The 6407-nt window shown below is 44.7% G+C and overlaps 1 long non-coding RNA gene across 1 annotated transcript; it reads left to right on the top strand.

Annotated features, from left to right (window-relative positions):
- Window positions 1-1452: 1452 nt before the first annotated feature.
- Window positions 1453-5222, top strand: LOC123375490. The gene is made up of 3 exons (XR_006581487.1): window positions 1453-1571; window positions 1847-2209; window positions 5105-5222. It is a non-coding gene; the product is annotated as an uncharacterized LOC123375490 (long non-coding RNA).
- The last annotated feature ends 1185 nt before the right edge of the window (window positions 5223-6407 follow it).

The raw sequence follows: 6407 nt of genomic DNA on the forward strand, positions 1-6407 counted from the left end.
ATCTTTTATTATGGTCAAAGAGTCTGTGTGGAAAGACAAAAGTCAGGGTGAACCTGGAACAATCCATGCTAAACTAGTTACAGAAGAACTGTAAAAGCAGCAAAGAGTCTTGTGGCACCTTATAGACTAACAGACGTTTTGGAGCATGAGCTTTTGTGGGTGAATAGCCACTTCGTCGGATGCATGTAGTTGAAATCTGAGGTGTGAAAACCAAGGGAGGAGAAACTGGTTTTGTAGTTTTCACACCTCAGCTGCTAGGAGAGGGCCTCATCCTCCCTGATTGAACTAATCTCGTTATCTCTAGCCTGCTTCTTGCTTGCATATATATACCTGCCCCTGGAGATTTCCACTACATGCATCCGACGAAGTGGCTATTCACCCACAAAATCTCATGCTCCAAAACATCTGTTAGTCTATAAGGTGCCACAAGACTCTTTGCTGCTTTTACAGTTCTTCTGTAACTAGTTTAGCATGGATTGTTCCAGGTTCACCCTGACTTTTGTCTTTCCACACAGACTCTTTGACCATAATAAAAGATTGTCGGCTATATTGTGATAAGCTAACTGTGCCAAGTAGTGTACCTTTGAATTTGTCAGGGTTTTTTTTTAATATAAAGTTTTGCTATTTGTATTGACTTTTCTGCTAGTGATAAAGAATTTGACCGTGCACAGCAACATCTATGTTTCATATATATCTGTTCAAATGTTAGGTACTAGCTGAAATGAGCCACTCGTTAATTGTGGGTCATTAACTGTTACCTCACCTGGAAGCCAATGGATGGCAAACAGATTTACAATATGCTGTGCAATGCCTCAGTTTAAAAACAGCAAAACCCCCACAAATCCCCCGCAACCGCCCCATGCCCCAAATGAGTAGTAGTCTGCTGGTAAGACCCCTATGTTTGCCATTTAATTCAAATAGATCTATGCCATTCTTGGAGTAAGGAATCTTAACATGGTTTCAATGGTTCTTTTGCATTCTGTTTCCTATATTAATTTTAGATTTCACATTGAGATACCTGGGACCAAAGCCTTGACTATGGCTAAGGAGCATGTGTTGCATCCCAGGTAAAGGAATGGGGAGTGCTTTTCTCAAGTGACATTTTCTTGTGCATATCTACGGATGAGTTTGCCTAACAGTTTGTGGTCCCTGTCATGCATTGTAGAGCTTATAGAAGCATGAACTGTCACACCCTCTCAGATTTCTCTTCCAAACTGGTGCACTTGATTCCAGGAAAGTTTAGAAATGCTACAGCTGCCTGTGATGGGGTATACTGGCCTTTGCGGCCCCCTGCTGGAGGCCTCATGGTCATACCACACCCAGACCCAGGAAAGGAGCAGTTAAGATGGGTCCTCCAGACCTGCCTAGAAAGGCTGCAGGGAAGCAGCCTATCAGAGTGCAGCAGGCTCAGTTAAAAGGAGCCACAGGGCCTTAGCAGCTCAGTTGCTTACTGGGACTAGAAGGGTGAGGAAGGGCTAGAAGTCAGAGACACTCTCCAGGCAAGGAAGCCTGGGGAAGACCCTACTCAAACAGGGATCAAGCAGAGAGAATCCAAGGAGTGTAACCCTAAGGTAATGGGTGAAGGTGATGAGACTGAGTGGGAGGCAGCCCAGGGAATGCAGTAGCAACTATTAACGGAAGTAGAATGTGGCTGCTCTTTGTAGGGTCCCTGGGTTGGGACCCAGAGTAGTGGGTGGGCCTGGGTCCCTCCCAGTGGGGAAGTGGCCTAAGCCCCAAGAAGGGGATAAGGCTTATTTAGAAGCCCAAGAAAGGAGCTGGGACTTAAAAGGGCTGGTAAGGGTAGTCAGACTGTCTGGTGGACTCTTGGTTACCCTCTCCCCCAAAGGAGACTGAAGTTACGGAGTGACCTGGCTGGAGAGCTGGGAAACCAGAGCACGGTTGAGGACAAAATCTTCAGAGAGAAAGCCCAGGGGGCACTGCTGTATGCCAGAGCAGGGACAGACTTAAAGCTAACCCAGAAGGGGCTGAGAACTGAACCCAGAGAAAGGGCTGAAGACACCAACAAGGGGACAGCAATTGGACCTGTATTACCCCGGAAGGAGTTCCTCCATCTGCCTGGTAACTGTGTGCCTTAGCTGGAGGGCTCAGCCACTGGAGATGTGCCTGACAAGGGCAACAGCTGACACGGGGCACAGAGAGCAGAGAAAGAATGAAGGATCGCACCCAGGTGACAGGAGGTGTTCATGAGGTGAGTGCTCCCTGTCACACCACATCTTAGTTTTCTGCCTGGTTCCCTTCCAGACAGACATTCAGGTGGCTTCATTTATCCCATTTTTGTCAAAGATTTAATTTCCTTCTGATGCTGTAATAAATGTGACACGTGGAAGTAGTGTCTTTATTGCCTGGCCCCAGTGTCATTACAATCACCGTACACAGTGTAACCATATTAGTTCCATTGCCATGAAACCCTCTGTAGGCAGAAGCTGGAGTTGGCTTAAGTCAGCACTGTGTCAAACACTGTTACTAGCTATGGTACTTCAGGACACATTCTTAGCTTTTTTTTTTGTACTCAGTTCTTATTAAGATAGCTTCCCATTGGCTTCAAGGGACCGTCACTGGCTTTAATGCCTCAGTGATTACTGAAGAAGCAGGTCAAGATTTACACCTATGTGCATAAGACCTACTACTTCCCATCACCTAGCCCAGGGGTGGGCAAACCTTTTGGCCCGAGGGCCATATCTGGGTGGGGAAATTGCATGCAGGGCCATGAATGTAGGGCTGGGGCAGGGGGTGGGGCGTGGGAGGGAGTGTGGGGTGTGAGAGGTGGTATTGGGTGTGGGAGGGGACTCAGGACAAGGGGTTGGGGCACAGGAGGGGTGGGGGGCAGCAGGGGCTCAGAGCAGGAGGTTGGGGGCTCAGAGCAGGGGGTTGGGGTGCAGGAGGGGTTTGGGGTGTGGGCTCCAGCCTGTCACCACTTACCTTGAGTGGCTCTGGGTGGCAGTGGTGCACAGTGGGGCTAAAACAGGCTCCCTGCCTGCTCTGTGCTGCTCCCGGAAGTGGCCACCACACGTCCCTTCAGCCCCTGGGGGAGGGGGGGGCAGAGGGTTCTGTGCACTGCCCTCGCTTGCGGGTACCTCCCCTGAAGCTCCCATTGGCTGCGGTTCCCCATTCCTGGCCAATGGGAGCTGTGGGGGGTGGTGCCTGACAGCGAAAGCAGTGTACGTAGCCCTCTGCCCCCCTGCCAGGGGCCGCAGGGACGTGGTGCTGGCTGCTTCTGGGAGTGGTACGGGGCCATGGCACCATGGGGGTGGCAATCCTGTGGGTTGGATCCAAAGCCCTGACAGGCTGGATCTGGCCTACGGGCCATAGTTTGCTCACCCCTGACCTAGCCAGTCAACATGCACAAAGAGTTTGTCAGGAAATAAACCCTAGTGAAAATAATTTAATAATAATAATAATAATTTGGGCATATAGATAAGTGAGTCCTCAATTTATAACTGAATTTATAACTGAACACTCAGCTAAGAGTCAGGGAGAATTCTAGAAATTGTTCTGGCTTGTCCTGAGTTAAGAACTAAGTGTTCTAGCCATGCATAAGTTGTGTGTCTAAGGGTTTTAGCTACTAGACTGGCATATGCTCAGACCAAGAAAGCCAAGCAAAGCTTATAAGCCAGGTGTGACCTTGGGAGAAGCCCAAAGAGGTTCTAGGAAGGGGATGCTGACTGAAAGAAACTTGGGCCTTTAAGAAAAGTAATAGCTCTTTTGGTTCCTCCTTTGTTCAGAGAAGCAGGACTTTGATGCAGTCTTGTTTACCGACTCCATCACTTTTTACTCCTGGTTGGAACATCCCCCAAAGCTATGGTTACCACATCTGAAATACAAAAACCCGGCACTTCTCACACCTCCTCCCAAGACAAGACTGATGCAACCCCAACCACAAGGCAATTTTGTAACACCCCCCACCTTCAATAACCACTTATCTGTGTGTTACTATAAGATACTATAAGTTCTATAACATGTCATGCCTCCTCACTTGTGCATGACTCAAACCCCCTCTCTCACATGTGCAGTTTGCTTGCATGTTGGTGGGCAGATGGCTGCTGTATTTTCAGCCATTTTGATCAGTTATTGCTGAAGTGGGAACGCTGAAGCATCTTTATCTGGACATGGAAACTTTTAATATTACATATCCCAGTGTATTATGATAACAATGATAATCTTTAGGCCAACATTCTTCGTCCCCCCCTCTCCCCCCCCCATTTAAATTATTTTTCTGGCAAATTCATAAAATACTCAGCCAGGCAGGTCAAATACCAGCTAGGTGGTAACCCTACCCAAAGCCCAAAATTTTGACTAGCTGCTTGGCTCCAAAAAAGGGGAACACCACACATGTGTATACAAGTAACATTCATAGTGTTTAAAAAGCACATTTCTCTAAAAAAGACACTGACACTTAACTGTGATGCGGTGTTAGGCTAGAAATATTCCATTGTAGGATGATGTGAAGTGATACTGGTACTCTTTTGTTCACTTCTACACCAAGTAGAACATGAACATTATGTAAACTCCAAGCACTGATGCATTGTCTTTTTCACATAGCTCTGATATTGAGTGGCATTATGGAAGTTGCCTCAAGAGAGCACACTAGCACTTGCAGTTGTTGTAAAGAGAGCTGCACAGTGGCAAATATGATTTCTCTCTCTCTCTCTCTCTCTCTCTCTCTCTCTCACAGGGAGGACTTGATGCATGTCATTTCCCCCCCACCTCCCCAATCACACACAGGGGCTGGAGGCAGTTTTTAGGGACAGTCCATCTCTGCAAAATAGCTTGAAGATGTAGGAGGCCTGTTTCCATGGAGAATTATATAGAGTGAACATCAACTCACTCATATAGCAAGTCCTTCTGTTTTTATAACTGGCAAAATTAACACTGCCTCAGGCCACTGCAGATAAACAACAAGTAGCTTATCCTTTTATTTATTGCAAAGTCAGTGGGTAGTCTCTTCACCATGGGTTGGCCATTTCCAAGGGTATAATATATAAGCCTGAGGATTTCTGCTACTACAAGACAGCTATTGAGTTCTTAGCTGTTCATTTTCAAAGATTGTCACTAAAATAATTTGACAACATTTTCCTTTTTACAGAGTCCATCACATGTTGTTCATGATGCTCACTCAGAAATTTGTGCTGACATCTTCCATAACCTGCAAGCATGTTCCCCAGATAAGTCACTTTTCCATGAACACAGAGCACCATTAAGACCATTCTACAATCTAGATTTCTACAATCCTGAACAGTTTGGGAACTCTTACAGAACAGTTTATAATCCTTTTAGAAACACTGCTTAGTTCAAAAATCATCTGTGGCCAGATCCTAAATTGGTGTAAATTGACCTATTGTAATCAATAGGGCTATGCCATTTAATACCAGCTGAGGACCTGGCCCCAAATGTGAAAGAATGTATACTCTGTTCGATACAAGACTACTTTTGCATGTTGGGAGCAGTGTTGAGAATCTCATTTTGATTATGTTGTGAATAGTGAAGACGAAACTTGCATTGTAAGAATTATTGCTAGTAGAAAATAGAGCTGTTTGAACTGTTTTATGGATATTAATTAGAAATTAAGTCTTTTTGGTTAGCACATCATTTGCAAACCAGTCCTGAGTTCTTTAAATGCATTTGTTCCTTACAAATCACAGCTGAATAGTTTCAAATAATTTAAATCTTGCTGGTTGTTCATGAACTGTTCAGTTTGAATATTCTCAACTTTTATGAGATTGGGTCAGCTGAGAAATATAGGCTTAAGTTTTCAAACATGATTACTAATTTTAGTTGCTCAGCTCAAGATACCTTAGAGGGGCCTGATTTTCAGAGCACAAATGCTCAGGTCTTTAAGGTATGAAAAATTGATTACTCAAAAGCTGGGTATATACTGAACTGGATTAAATATTAAACTTTGAGATTTATGAATATTTTCACAAATATATGAGTAACTTTATGGCATGACAACTCATGAAACAAACTCACTACTTTTCCTTACAAAATACTTTATCTATTAGAACTGATTAAACAACTAACACCTGTCTCATGTTATGAATTTTATTAAGTGTCTTAGTGTAGCAACAAAGAGTCCTGTGGCACCTGTGAATACCCACATGCATCTGACGAAGTGGGTATTCACCCACGAAAGCTCATGCTCCAATACGTCTTTTAGTCTATAAGGTGCCACAGGACTCTTTGCTGCTTTTACAGATCCAGACTAACATGGCTACCCCTCTGATACTTAGTGTAGCAAGTCAGCCAAAATCTCCTTCTGAAATGTGAAGAACTAAACCACTGCTAGATAGTCTTTCTTAGCATGGCATTGTTTACCTTGATTTGATAGATAAGGGATCAAAGATTGTTTTGTTTTCCTAAAAACAGCTGGCATCTCAAATCTCAAAACT

Source organism: Mauremys mutica, chromosome 8, assembly GCF_020497125.1.
Source record: "Mauremys mutica isolate MM-2020 ecotype Southern chromosome 8, ASM2049712v1, whole genome shotgun sequence".
NCBI classification, from domain to species: Eukaryota; Metazoa; Chordata; order Testudines; family Geoemydidae; genus Mauremys; species Mauremys mutica.